Source organism: Podarcis tiliguerta (assembly GCF_965153285.1).
Source record: "Podarcis tiliguerta genome assembly, chromosome: 3".
NCBI lineage: Eukaryota > Metazoa > Chordata > Lepidosauria > Squamata > Lacertidae > Podarcis > Podarcis tiliguerta.
Window position 1 is genome coordinate 43,680,570 of NC_139536.1, and position 15,971 is coordinate 43,696,540.

The 15,971-nt window shown below is 42.1% G+C and overlaps 1 protein-coding gene across 5 annotated transcripts in view; it reads right to left on the reverse strand.

The window, feature by feature from the left end:
- The window catches only part of CHRM3 (cholinergic receptor muscarinic 3), a 226,495-nt gene extending 213,436 nt beyond the window's left edge, over nt 1–13,059 (reverse strand). For 3 of the 5 annotated variants that reach the window (XM_083432209.1, XM_083432206.1, XM_083432207.1), the window contains exon 1: nt 12,599–13,029. The gene's annotated coding sequence lies outside the window, so the exon portion shown is untranslated. Of the gene's footprint in view, nt 1–12,598 lie in introns of all 5 variants that reach the window. The other 2 variants (XR_014509155.1, XM_083432205.1) reach the window with 1 other exon arrangement.
- Nucleotides 13,060–15,971: the final 2,912 nt, after the last annotated feature.

The window sequence follows — 15,971 nt, forward strand, 5'->3', positions numbered from 1 at the left end:
ATGTTCTTATTCCAAGGCAAAGTTCACAAACCAAAACACCTACTTCCGGGTTTGCAGCGTTCTTAATCCAAGTTGTTCATAAACTAAGCTGTTCTTAAACTATGCTACCACTGTATTGGTCAAAATGCACACATGCATTCTAATAAGCATTTTCATCTAACATCGTGGTTATAAATTTTTTTTTTGGGGGGGGGCAAGAAATTGAAGTTGAGGAAGAAGAGGCTTCCTTACCCATTTGCAGCTCTTTCAAGTATTTATTTACTAAAACTTCCCTTTACAATTACAAGAAGCCAGAACTGCATTGATCAAAACAAAGTAATTTCAAGGACAAATATGTGGAACTGGAATGAGTGGTTTTGCTATTTATCATTGCGCAAGGTAGACTGAACAGTCTGGCATTTTGAGCCAAGTTCCAACCTGTATTTTCTCTAGTCATTAAAATCTAGTCAGACTTATTTGTTTAAACGTCCACAGAAAGCTGAGTGTGTAAGAAGTCGTCGTAGAGTCAATTAAGTGAAAGCTCTTTAATTACTGTAGCTAATTCTAAGCTTGATTTTCAGAAAAGGCATCTTATCACTGACAACACACCAGTTTAGGTTAGCAGAACTTACTCTCTGTGGACTCAGCTATACAGCTGCAAATAAAACGTTTTAAATGCGTTGTAAAGTGCAATATACAAATGTGACACCAGATGGTGAAAGTGAGCTATGCCAAATTCAATGAATTTTTCAAAATGTTTTTAAAATAATAATAATAATAATAATAAATAATATTAATATTAATACTGTGTTTTTTATGTGTGTGTAGATTCCGGATCCAGAATTGGCTTCCACAGTCACTTACAGACTCATTGTTAAAAACGTGTTTATGGAAAACAATCCATAGTGATTGCCAAGGAAGAAGAAGATACTCCAAAATGTGGCTCTGGTAATATCTGGTATAACAAAATTTAAAGTTGCCATATAAAATTGGCCTGTTGTGCATGTAATGCTTATTGTTCTAGCTGAAGCCAAAGGCCATGACAAACCATCCTAAATCCAAAATTAGCTGAAAATGAACATGTGAGCATGTGGATACTCAAATGAAAAACTGCAGCCACTTTGCTCCTCCCTAAGTTCTCCTGCTGTCATAGTACCCAGAGCTAAGGCATGGTTTCACTTGGCATTCACTTACATCCAAACCTACACTCCTTGCTTGTTTCTCTCCAGCCAAACCATGAGCTGTAGCCAACATTTATTATTGACTCGCCATTCGTGGTTTGTCTGGGGGGACAAACTATCTACCGACTGTCACCTACCAATTCTTTTCTAATTTTAATAAAAGGACATTATTTGCAAATCACACTTCGGGGACGGGGGGGGGGGGGGACTAGTTACAAATCATAACTGAAATTGGAATGAAAAATACAAACACAGCAAAGAGACAGAAATCAAAACGACCAAATATTTAAATACAAGGATGTAGTAAGTGAAATACTTGGGATTAGTTTGCATTAACAAAGTGCCATATCAGATCTGAGGACATACACGTAAGCTTTATCTATAGCAGGGATGTAAATACTTAATGTGAGAGGCCAAAGTGAGACAGATAGCAGTGGGTTAGAGGACTGGACTGCCCCACTCCAGTACTAGTAAGCAAAAATGCTTGCAGTGACAGAACAGTCATACGAGCACTACATAAAATTCCACCCTGTATCCCAAAGTCTAGCCTTTCCTTACAGAAAAGACAATCCAACATCTTAGTCATTCTTTTTCATCTTTCCCAGCTGTACAATATATATAGAGAGTGAGAGAGAGAGTTCTGTTTACCCCACTAAATAGATAGAGATATAGATATATAGATATAGATAGATATTTAGTAGGGCAAATGGAACTCTACATAAAAACATAATGCAACCATATCACAGAATTATGTAAAGACATTTCAGTTCTGGCCATCTTATTTGCAACCCGTTCCCCAAATAACACCTATCATAGAATTTGCCCCCCCCCCCATATGGCTGGACTCAGAGTTTAATCCAAAATATTGACAAAACAATTCTATACCTAGCAGCAAGAGAATACCCCCACAAACTACTACCTCAATAATATAATGTTCTTTTTCTCCTTTTACTTGCAATAAAAAATATTCAAGCAGCCCAAATTATATTTATATATTCTATTTATATGGGCACACACCACCTGCTCTATCTCCTATGCAATTCCTCAGATGCTTCTTTCAATAGAATGATTGGCCTCAGCTTTTAGAGCAGAGTAGGAAAGAGCGTAATAGTGGTTAAACTAGGGCTATTGCTCTGCCATTAACCCAGTTGCAAAGACAGTATGACAGGCTTACACAAACTGGATTCCCTAGTTGGTGGTGCAACAAAAGGGGCTAAGCAAAATTTTGAAATCTTAACTGAACACCACCCATTAGCAATAGGAATGGGTTTTAATGCAGGCAAGTAGCTTTGAGATAATTACATGTCTCCTAGAGGGGTGGGGTGGACTGAGAGGAGATGCTAAAAACATCATTATTCGGGGGAAAGCAGTGGAAAAATTGTTCAGATCTTATTTTAATATGCTGAACAAACAGTTATTGAAACAAAGTTATGCTGCACTATATACTTATCATTACAGGGTGTTTTCCCGGTACAGAAGCCTTTCCATATTCACAGTAGTGGTAATTATGCGCTAAGGCTGCTGCTGTGGGAAGGTCTTGTATCAGGCTCCATGCATTCCATACCACCCACCCATGGTAAACTGTCAGTGTAAATGGTTCTGGGATTGGGGTTGACCAGTTCTGTCCACCCAGACAGAAATAGTAAGTTACACCCACGCTTTCATCATGAGAAACAAAATGCAAAACCCTCTTTTTCATTTATAGAAGAAAGAAAGAAAGAAATCCTACAGAAAGGAATGTGAAGACAAGTGGCCATACATTCACACTTAATTTATGCTGAATGTGATATCACCACAAGTCCTGATCCAGCAGCAATATGAAATATCGTATTCTACATGCAAAGGCAGCCGGGGCAGGCAGTGCTTTTAAAATCACCGATATAGATGTAAAATGCTTTTAAACAAACCGATATCATCTTAAATAAGACTCTGCGTCTGCAGTTGCCTCATGCAGGCATTTACACAGCCACTGGTGGCAAATGGATTTTGGTAACAGAAACAACATCACAGAAGGAGACAACACTAGGAGGTAGGTAATTGTTTTGCCGCTCATCGCTAATGTTATCAAAGGCAATAACCAACAGGTGCTTATATCACATATGGAGATGCTGGGAATAAATATATAAGGAGACATAAGCAGATGTTTGACATGAATGTTAAATGTGACACTGGCTACACAGTGGGACATAATTGAAAAACACAAAAAGACGGTGTTGTAAGACTGGAAATAGGTAAAAGTTTTTTTTAAAAGTACACAGGAGATTTTTGCACATGTGGCATATTTTGCTGCTGACAAAACCATGGTGTGCTACTATAGTGCCTGTGCTTCTAATCACAATATGCTACATGTACCCCCAGCAGCAGAAGCAGAGCAGCAGTAGTCAGACCAACTGCAAAGTAGGTAAAACTTTTGCTACCATCTTCCTGCTTTGCCTTGCTATTGCCCCCCCCCCCCCGAAGGGAGAAGACAGGTGCTGGACCATCCCTAGAGGATATCGCCAGACCCACCCACCACCGATTTATAACAGCTGGTCTGATACCAGACTTTTGGGTGGGGTGGTTAAAAGGGGGGAAATAGTTGTTTATCTGCTAACTAGTGGGTGAGAGTATTCTTTGTTTATTATTTGAGTATTGTTAATGTTGTTTGTTATTACTGATATGGTGAGTGTGTCCCCCCGCCCAATAAATATTACATTAGACGATATGACTCCCACTGTTCTCCTTCCCTTATGATATTTTGTGTGTGTGTGTGTGTGTGTGTTGATGTAAGTAACATGAAGACCTTTGGGGGATAAGCTATAATCATTTAATAAAATGATGATGATGATGATGATGATGACAATGAAGGTGCCAAGTAATATGGCAAGTAATATAGCATTCAACAACAGCAGAAAGATTTCCACAACTATGTGCCGTTTTGCAGAGCCAGAGAACGCTGCACATCCAATAGCATGACTAAACCTTTCAGCTTGTCCCCAAGGGCATATTTTCAAATGCACAAAGTTCTTAAAAACACCCTGCAAATATGCTATATACTTCCTCATAAATGGATATTAAAACATTTAAAGCATAAAGTTCTAAGGTATTTTAATCTAGCATTCTACAAAACAAACTCTTCAGTTAAATGAAATCCTACACAGCCTCCTTCTCCTTCCCTATGTTATGCCTTAATAACCAAAATATAGCTCAGACACAAATCTAGCAGCAGTTTCCGAAACTTTGGACTTAGGAAGCAGGCAATGGATGATTTATTCCACAACTCTGAAGAAGCCACAGATAATGCTCCTTCACACACTTCTGATATTGGGCATGGGGCAAGAACTCAAGCAGGGATGCTATGCTTTGAGATGCACCATAGTTCAGCTGAGCACATATTTTCAATGCAGAAGGTAGCAGGTTAAAAATTCCTGGCACCTGCTGTTTAAAAAGAGCAGTTATCAAGCAGATGGGAAAGACTTCTGAAATTCTTGCAAGCAGAATCAAGGCAGAAAAAAACCACAACAAGCATCTAGATCCTGCTTGCACCTCCAAGCCTTCTCCCAACTTCTACACGCCACGGGGAAGAAAAACTCCACCCATTGTCTCTTGCAGGTAGAGGTGGGCTTGGTAGACACTGGGAGTTTAATTTTCCACCAGGGACTGGGGAGTTTGTAGTTCAACCCCATTGTGCCCAAGGGAAAATGATGGGGTCAGTATCATTTGCCCAAAGGAGAGCTACCATCTTCTTTAGAGTACTTCACTGGGACTATGATGTCACAGTAATAGTTTTATTTATACACATTGCCCTCAGATTCATTGTACTCAAACAACAGACAATTTAGATACAATGACTGAACAGTCGTGATAGATAAAAATGAACACACACTACAATAGAGTTGCCTAACCTGTGACTATACGAAGGGCGTACAAAGGGGGGTGCAGTCCACCCTGGGTGTCACCCTGACAGGGGTGACAAAATGGTGGGCAACACTCTTCACTGCGGGGCCTGCAGCGTGCACAAGCCACGCATCTTGGCACCTGCAGGCTCCATGCTGTCCGCCCGCTGCCTCCCCCCCCCCAGCTGTAGGGCGGCTGAGGCCCTGCTGCCTGCCCGTCCCTGTAAGGACAGGGCATGCAGCACCCATAGGGATGGCACAGGACATGCTGCATCCATAGGGATGGGTCACGCTGTGGCGTCCATAGGGACAGGAATCCTCATACCCTGTTTTGTCCCTGTGGGCACCATGCCCCCCGCCCCTATGGGCGGTTCATGGCGCACCAAGTACGCGAGAGCCTTCCTCCACCGCTGACCATACTAGATCTTGCCAGTTTACAACTTCCATCATCCATGCTGGCTGGGCTGATGGGAATTGGAGTCCAACAATATTTGTAGTGTAACAAGTTTGGTACCCTTGCACAATAACATTGACAATTCAACCATTGCAATTCAAAATAAAGTAACTTGAATTTAAGCAATATCTAAAGCAACACTCTGATTTCTTCAAAATATTCCTGTTCTTTTGGTCTTTACATGCAATCCTATCTAATGACAGGGTGGGGATTCCTCTAATTGTAATAAATAATATGCCTTGCCATTTTAAGTCATTTATAATGCATAATGCTTCAAAATGGGCAATTCCCTTCACATACAGTGTTTTTGTGTAACCTTTACAACTACTGTACTGTGGAAGACCATTTTTTCCCCTGAAAACTATGTTAGAAACAAAAAGAAACATGGCATGGAGAATTGAGTATCCTCAAACTGATGGTAGGAATCTGATTGACTTGTGCCAGAAAAATGCTCTGTGGTGAAACCCTCCTTGCCAGATCCTGGTGTAACCAGGGCTTTTTGAGTGCTGGAACTCAGTTCTGGCACCTCTCAGGTGGGCGCCATTGCCATTATGAGAGAACAAAGGAAACATTCACGGTGAGTTCCGGCACCTCTTTTTTTTAGAAAAATAGTACTAAGTGTAACTAGCAGCAAGTGGCCAGCAGCAGTGCTGCAATCAGTGAAACTGGAGAGGCCATTTTTAATCTCCTACAATGCTCCTGAGGTAGCATCACTTCTTGACACTGGGGGAAGTTTAGAATGGTGGCTTCAAGCCACTCAGCATGAGGGCACTGTTGTAGCAGCAGTCCAAGGATACAATAGGCCAATGTCTGGCCTAACTCTTGGATAGAAGAAATTCAGGTAATTTGGGTTCATAAATTTTAATGGCTGCAGAAATCGGTTGAATTTGAAGTGTAATCTCTCGAGTTGCATCGTCATAACTATCCGTCTATATTCAAAGGATGGGGACAGAGAAAAATTATACACAAACTGTTCCTTTACTCAGTATTATATGCATTCTCACTCTTTTGAAATAGTTTCAATGTTAAGTACTTCTTTAAATATATCTCATACAAATAGTGCAAGAGTAGCATTCTGTGCAGCATGAAAAACTTAGGCTGCAACACTTCAGCCACTTATCTGGGAGTAAACCTCAGTGAAATCAATGTGGCTTACTTCTGAGTAGAGATGTATAGCTTTGCACTATTATTTCACCTTCAAATAACAAAGAGCCTGTACAGTGGTACCTCGGGTTAAGAACTTAATTCGTTCTGGAGGTCCGTTCTTAACCTGAAACTGTTCTTAACCTGAAGCACCACTTTAGCTAATGGGGCCTCCCACTGCCGCTGCACCGCCAGAGCATGATTTCTGTTCTTATCCTGAAGCAAAGTTCTTAACCTGAGGTACTATTTCTGGGTTAGTGGAGTCTAACCTGAAACGTCTGTAACCCGAGGTACCACTGTATTTCTTCTTCATATTGAGCATATGGACACCACACCAAATTCACTTCAAGTTATGTTTGACAGAAGATTAAATTCTCATTTCACTGAAGAATGCTATGAACATCATTCGCTGCAGTACAAATACCCAAAGCACAAGGGCAAGAAGTGTTAGTCCCGATAACAAAATCCTGGTTTTAAAAAAGATCAGCCCCTAACTTGTGCCTCAAAGGTATAATGAATTAGGATTACACCTGGTCACAAGTCTTTTGCCAAAACTCTTCTAGACTGGGGGAGGAGCACTCCTTGTGACCCTTCAGGTGTTGCTGGGCTCCACCTATCTGCTCCAGTCAGCATGGCCAGTGATCAGGAATAATGGGAGTTCTACTGCAACATATGGGGATCTACAGATTGGCTGCCCTTGCTGTAGAGCAACTAGCACAGCTCTTATGCATATAGTAACAAGGGCTAGGCTGAAACCCATTAAAAAACATCAGTACAACAGATATAAAAAGTACAAAGCAGTGGATACTAGATACTTTTTTGAAAGTCAAAGTACCCAATCAAAACTCTTGAGTAGGGAGGTTGGACTAAATGACCCTCAGGGTCCCTTCCAACTCTACAGTTTTATGAACACTGTCAATTTTGGAACTCTCACTTTCTCATTTTAACACTCAGTTCTCCACATTTTCACAGCAAATTGAGATTTTTTAATTTTTTTAAAATCATGAAAATTCATCAGCATTTCAGTGCAGATTTCTCCTAATATACACATTTTGTATGCAGTTTTGAGTAAGATATACCTTTTCTGCAATCAATGTTTAATTTAATGCATTTTTGTAGGTTATTTTCTCCCTGCATATGTATTTTGTATGTACAGTATTACTTGGCTGGGGAAACCACATCACAAAATTCAGAGATGTGTGAATTTCAAAGTATGGCATTGTTTCAGTTCTCACATTCTTTGGAAATTGAGAACCTACCTACAGATTTGGCAGGCTCACTTTAGATGTGAACTGTATCAATTTTTCCTTCCATCCCTACTCCTGAGTAAGCTTTGCAGTCATGGGAAAAGAGGACAGAGTCTCTCAATTACTAAAGAACTGGAAGCAGGGTGTAGGAATAAATGGGCAGTTCTCAAACATCAAGGTAGTATGCAAGAATTGGTATCATCCAAGGATCATTTTGAGAACTGTGCCTTTTAACTTGTTAACAGATGAGCAGAAGTTAGGGAGATGTTGACTCAGAGTGCAACGGCTGTGAAAAAAGGTGAATTCAGTGCTAGAGATAATTAGCAAAGGGATTAAAAATAAAACTGGGAATATCATAATGCCATTGTACAGATCTACAGCCTGACTACACTTGGAATGCTGTGCTCAGTTCTGATCACCACATATAAAAAGACATATACTGCTGGAAAAGGTGCAGAAGGCAATCATTTTAACAAGGGGGTGGAGAGAAAGATTACAATGTTTAGGCGTTTTTAGTTTGTGTGGGGGTGAAATCTGATGGAGGGCAAGCACATGATACGAACTGAGTAAGACTGTGCATTGGTACGTAGAAAGTGGATGCAGAGAAGTTTTTTTTCTCACTCACTGATAATTCTAGAAACTGGGATCATCCAGTGAAGCTGAATGAGTGAAGATTCAGGACAGACAAAACAAAGTACTTCTTCACACAGTGCATAGTTAAACTCTGGAATTCACTGTCACAAGATGTAGCAATGTCCACCAACTTGGACAGCTTTAACAGGGAATGAAACAAATTCATGTATGATAAGACTCTTAATTGGCTACTATTTGTGATGAGTATATTATATCCGATGTAAGAGGCAAGTTTGCCTCAGAATATCAGTTGCTGCAGTTCACAAGCAGCAGAGTACCGCTGTGTTCACGTCCTGTTTGTGTGCTTCCCACAGGCACCTGGTTGGCCACTTTAAGAACAGGATACTGGACTATATTGTCCTTTGGTCTGATTCAGCATGACTCTTCTGCTCCTGTGACCCTGTGAAGGTTGCATGGGAGGATTGAGAAGGGATACATATTATGCAGCTGGTGTGGAGATTTCTCCAAGTACAGCCAATGAGCTAGTTTGAATTATACATAGGGCAGGAGAATGTTTTGATATAAGCCATCAAGATGCAAACCATCGATGTTGTAGGATCCAAAGCAATTCCATATCAAAAAATGTAATTTAATATGTTATTGAAATTATAATTTGCATGTTGATGATTGTAAAAAAAGTTGTTTCCCAGTCTTTATAAAAAGTATTTCTGAATTAGTGACAAAGTTTGATACTGGTCATTTGAACAGCAACCAGAAACAAGACATCAACATTTACTTAGAATAAAAGGAAGGAGGAACACTTAACTTGTTTTGCACCATTAGCATCAGGGAAAAAATGAAATGTTTATTGGCCTGGCTGGGAAACCCAGCCAGATGAGTGGGGGTATAAATAATAAAATTATTATTATTAATAATAAAACAAATGCAAATACAGGCATTCAGCATGCACACACACAACCCACCTTGTTTGTTGTTACCTTCCTACATTTGGGTCTCTTGTTACACAATCTCATCAGAAGTTCTTCCTAACCTCATCAATTCAAAGATATTGGAATTAGCATGGAGTAGCAAACCAATATCCAATGAAAGGATACTGTACTATTCTCAATTCAATAGTCTGTCATACATTCTGCTTCTTCGGTACACTTCCTATACTATGAGATGTTCATCCAAGTCAAAGAAAAATGTAGTAAACCCACATAGAATCAAACTCTACTAAAGACCATAGATATATATCATGTGATTTAAAAGAAGAAGAAGCAAAACTGAGCTCTTTAAAACAGTGTCACAGCTAAGCAATTTTTTTTACTCTCTCTGAATTCAAGTACTTTGTGCTAACATGGAGGTAAAGCTATCCTGGCTGGACAAAACATGGGAGAATGAGTCCTTTTTCTCCCATTTCTATATTGGTTTATTACTATAACCTTCAGGCAGAAAGGAACATTTCCCATGATCATATTGACATGCAAATGAAGGCGAAAGAGAAAACAAGCCAGTTTTCAAAGAGAGAACAACATAAGATCAGAGATTCTAAAGCAATGAGCCCCATCTCTCCATTTGGTAATTCATCTTATCCTAATTAGCTTTGAGTGGGAGAAAACACAGTAGAGGTAGAAAAGCTGCTTAGGGCATATGAAAATTCAGAAGCATCACTGACACTAGGATTTACCACCAAGAGTGGCTAGTATATTAAAGCACTTAAGACCTCCCCCACCCCAAAGACACACAGCTGTCCATAAGTGCAGATAGCACCTCAAACCCAGTTCTATTCCAAGCCATTTTAAACAAATCAAACACTGTGTCTGATTAAATATCCAGATGCAAACAAAATCACTGTTCAGTCACTTTGATGTTTCAAGCCAATGGTCATTGCGAAGTGCCACTTTGGATCTCAAGCAATGCTATGTAAAAACACACTAAAATTCAGCATTAGCTTCTACAGGGTGCAGCAGCCTATCTCTTTATTTAAAACACACGCACACTATTTTTGCTAAGTTCTGTTGTGTCTGAGACTTCAATATCCTTCAGTAGTTCTTTTTATAGGAAGCATTTAAGATGAGATCAAAGTAATTTCTGCCTACATTAATATTTGGATGAATAAACAACCTACCACGGCAACATGCATATCCCTGTAAGCATCAACTTACTTGGGTTCTTGTGCTGTAGATTTATGTGCTTAGATCTAAATCCAGCAAATACATGTGTTTCAAAATACATTACCCAGTGGCTTGAAAAACATGTTTGCAGCAGACACCACAATTTGCATAACCTAATCTGCTCACAAAATTCTGTTTAAATCTGTGAGGAATATACTCACTTAGGATGGAGAGAGTCTGCTAACAGGAAACAGAGTTGATTTAAATCATATTTGTCCAGTAACTATTAAAAGGTGAAGACAAACATTATAAGTTTCGTAGGGTGCAGGTGGCAGACAAAAAGACCAATCAATATTAGACATGCTTTCCATATCATATTTAACACTGACTACCTTACTGGGTTGTTGTAAGGATTCCAACCAAATCATGTATGTGAAGCATATAAATATGAGCTACTTAATATTTAAAGTATGCTTACATTTCATAATTAAAAAGTCTTCAGATGTGCAACTCTTACAGTGACCCTGAAAGGCAGCATTATCAACATCTTCATAGGAGGTTGAGAAAGAATGGCTTGCCGAACAACACCTAGTGACTTCATGGCAGAGGAAAGCTGTAACTGAGGACTTCCCTATTCATAGCTCAGTCTCTTACACACCAGCTTGCCATTTAAATTTACACTCCTTATAGTACCAATCTGAAGAGGCATATAATTGAATTAAGTCCACAAACAAATCAATTTTGCTTCAGATTGATCACTTACGCAGTAAACAGAGAACCACCTCTGTTCCCCAGATGCTTCCGTAATCACTAGAGATTGCACATAAAGAGAGATGAAGGAAACTGCTCAGGTAAGACACCTTTGTTTGCACAAATGTGCCACGCAGGTTAACTAATCCCCGAAACGCATCCACGCCAAGTGGAATTGAATGGGAGTTTGGAACATAAGATTTAGAGAATCATAGACTTCTACTGCAGATTAAGTTGCCCCTTGCCACCATTCCAGCTGCTTGTCAGTCATAACTGGAAGGACTGGGAAGGGGGATCATATCATCAGAGGTATGGATGAATCCAACCACCACCCACACAAGGTTTTCCCAATGCTTATGAAAGAAGTGGAGGATTCTAATCAGTATTAGCAATAGCAAGTCTACAACTCAGAAGTGATGGTTTTTCTAGACTATTTTACACAGGGGTGAATTAGTCGTGCAGAGAGCTGGAAACATGCATGAACACTGAGGGCAAACACATAAGGAAATGAAATGTTGCTTCTGCCAAAATATGAACAGCACATATTGGATCTGCTTTGCTTTCGAAGCCAATGAGCCCTTGGTAGAAAAGGCAACCTAGACAGATACGCTTGAACTCCAGCAGAGTCTCTGGAACAAAGCCCTGAGATTGCTCCAACTAGAAGAAGTGGCTCTTCAAGATCTCAGCCAGAAGCCTGACGCCGGCCTAAAGAGGACAACTTTCAGCAACACACCCTCCCCGCTCCGCAAAAAAAGAGCACACCGAAGAAGCCGAGGCATTTTCCACACAAACCGCCGCTTTCCCCGAGCTCCCTTCCCTGAGGAAATTGCAATCCCTCCAAATTTAAAATATATTGGGCTACGTCGAACACACACACAGGAGATGCCTCTCGATGGACTTCTGAGTCTGTCCGAGGGCTCCCTCGGTAGTTCAGATGTTAGAAACGGCGAAGAATCCATGTGGACGGGGTGGGGTGGGGGGAGAAGCGGGGAAGGTGCTTCTTATGGGGCGGGGGAGAGGAACGTCCAAAGAAGGCAGCTCTAGCCGCGTCCGCCTCACGCGAGGACCCTCTTTTCCGACAGGGCATGGAAACGGCGACTCCCTCTCGCGCCTCCGTCTCGACTCCGTGGCCGCTGCTGCCGCCGCCTCTGGCACGGCCTCTCTCGCTCGCCCCGAGTGACTCTTGCCAGAAACTTTGGCAGCCGAGGACGAGCGCGAGAAGGCGGGCGCGGCGAGCGCCCCGCGGCTCCCCGAGAAAGACTCTGAGGGAAACTCTTACCTGGCTGACGCGGGACGCGCCGCGCGCTGGCTGGCTGGCTGACTCGCTCGCAGGTGAAGCGACGCTCCCCACAGAAGCGGCGGAGTCCGTCCAGGCAGGCAGGCAGGCACTATATCCCCCTTCGGCCAGGCGGCGCCAACGACGAGGCGCTCCTTCTCGGCTTGCACCTGTGCGCCAGGCGAGGCAAATGCTCCCTGGCGCCTTCTCCGTCTCCCTGCTCCTCTTTCTCCCGAGCGGCGGCGAGCTAGAAACCCGGCCGCTCCTCCTTCCTTCCTCCTCCTCTCGCCTTCCCCCCCGACTCTCTCCCAGTCACGTCTCCACACAGCCCCGGCAGCCGTAGGGCGACTCCCGCCTTCGCGCTCTGCCTAGTGCCGGAATGTCCGAGCCGCCGCCGGAGCAGCATCCACCTAGCGCTCCCCCGCCCCCTCCACTCGCACGCCAAGAGCGGGCAGCTGCCGAGCGCGCCACTCATTGGTCCACCCGCCGCTGACCTCACCGCAGCCGCTCACGCCCACCTAGTGGATTTCCTAGGCAGCCTTTATTATAGGGGCGCCCGCCTACCAGCCCGCCCGCGCTGCCCAGCGAAGCCCTGGCACCGGGGCTCTCGGCACCAGGCTAGGCGCGCTTTTGCGCCGCTCGGGTCCATCCATTGATTGCACCGCAAGTACAGTAGCCTCTTGGCCTCCTTGCCAATGTCCTGTTTTGGGGCGGGGCACGGATGAGATGCACGGCGGTGGAAATCTATTAAAAGAGATTAAAGGGAGACAGCTGGAAGCTAATCACCATCGCAAACAGTTGGGAGCAAGGAGGAAGGGGAGACAATTACAGCATACACTGTAGGCTGGAAGGAGGTGACTGAAGAGGCTTGCGATATGAGCTAGACAAAGTAATATTTCTCATAGACCTGCTAGCTTTGTCGCCAGTCACTTCTTTGGTGGCCAAACACATGGCCCATTGTGGAAAGTGCGCCAGCAGAACCTGAGCCCAACAAAACTCTTCCCACTGGAGATTCCCAGCGACTGCTTCCAGGAGTGGAGGTAGAGCTAGTAGCCAATGAGATCCTTCTCCTCCCCGAATTTGTCTAACCTTCTTTTAAAGCCATTCAAGTTGGTGGCTAGAACTACCCCTTGTGGGAGTGAATTCCATAGCTTATGGAGGGTATGAAGAAGTACTTTATTTTGTCTGCCTTGAGCCTTCCAGCATTCAGCTGTATTGGATGGTCCTAGGTTCTAGTATTAACAGACAGGAAGAAAAGCTGTTCTCTTGTCACTTTCTCCATACCACTTTCTAAGCCTCGTTCCGGCAACTCCCACAGCCAAGCTGGTGCCAAACATATTGCTCTGCTTTCCTTTGGGCCACATCAGTGAGGTAGGGGTCTTGTCCTCTGGGTAGCCCAGAACCTCCATACACACCACCCAGGCTTGCACCCCAGAGAGGTCACTAATGCAGGAGTTTGACTTCACCTCCAGAGGCACACGCCGTTGTTCTCAAGACAGACAGATCCCAACAACCAACCAATAATACAGATTTTTGTGAAATAAAACAATGGAGATTCATTATTATGTGTTAAGGAATAATGTTTTCATGCAGAAGTTGGAGCATGTACCATACACCCACACATAAAAGCCAATAAAATGCAAGTCAGCTGTAAAATACCAAAAACAATTGCGTGCAACTTTTTCCCCCCAGTCTGAAAGGATTATTCTCTTATTCTACCCTGTATTTCATTTACTCTGGATGGTATTGCATCAAGATGCAAGAGCATGAGCTTTATTTGTCCACCTTGGGTGCATCAGACCACAAGCCAAACATACCAATGTACTAAAGGAGTATGCTAATAGGGAATAAAATGTGCCCTTGAGTGTCTTAGCACACCAATAGAAATTGGCATTCATAAAGTGCCATTATCCAAAGAGCTTACATGCTGATGAAGTTTACAAATTTAAGATCTTCTCCTGCAACTGTTATTCATAGACGTACTTTTAATAATGTCCATTGGACAACCCATGATTCTATACCTGAAAGCAAAACAGATTAACGTTAGTAGTAGTTTCCTTCTCTCCCACCCCCCTACAGATTATTTAAAGGGCCCTATGATAAAGTAGTGTAGTTACTTATGGATGTGTTCTGCAAAGAGTTCTCTGCAAGGTTGCCGTATGCTAATAAACTGTCAAGTAAAGCTACTTTGAATGTTGCACTGCAAGTGTTGTTGTTGTTGTAATATATACCATCATTATGGGTAAGAATGAGCTGAGATAACTCATGTTTGCTATGTAGTCCTTTCTAAAATTAAGGTCTTTTCCAAATTACCGTACTCAATTAATGTGTGTGCATGTGTTTATTCATTCATTTCTTTTGAATTTGCCACATGGCAAATTCATGGGCGGGGGGTAGAAAGCTTACAAAATTAAACAAAAGGTAAAAATAGTTAAATCAATGCATGCAATAATTAGCAACGCAATCTCAAAGCAGTGTATACTATGTACAATATAAAAACAATATTTAAAAATAAAACATAAAAACATATAAAAGCAAATAAAACAGATTCCAGGGATTCAGAAACCAGGGCCAAGTCTTATAGGTGAGGGAAAGCCTGTGCAAAAAGAGAAGAACTGAGCATTGCTGCCTCACATATGGCAGAAAGAAGGGCATTCCACAGAACAGGGTTAACACTAAAAATGCCCGGTTTTGGCTCACCACCCTATGATATTCTGTAGTGCCAGTAGTAGAATGTTCCAGCTTTTCCTGGCAAGACAACTACATCCATGTCTGGACTAGGATAGCCTAACCACTGTTGTCCATGTGTTGGTAACATTGGGGTTGACCCAAAGCTGCAGGAGTGCAAACTGCAGTGGTTTGACTGCTCACTGTGGTATAATGTCACCATATTTCACTGATGCTTAAAGAATTGCACTGGCTGCCCATTAGCTACCAGGGTAAGTTCAAGGTAAGATACCTAAACCGAAATGTTTTAAGCAGGTATCATAAGTAAGACAGCAAATGCACTTACTTATATATAACACTGTTGTGTATGTGGTTTTTATTTTATTGTGAAATTGCTTCAAGGTGCTCCATAGGAAGTGATTAATAAATGTAATAAATAATCCAAATACATGGGCATAATCGTTCCTAGTTGCCCATCCATCAGCCTACATAACATGACTAAGACTTAAACCTACTCCATATAAAAGTTATATGAAGGATGAGCTGCCACAATTTCACTTCCTGGAGTGCTACCCACTAGAAAGCGATTTTCTTTCTGAAGGTGCTCTGGTTGATTAAAGATTTATGCAGAATGTGAAGGTGTAGATCTACTTGAATGCAGTTTTTTTGGACTGGGAGGAAAGAATTTTGTAGTTCTTTGTGAGAATTT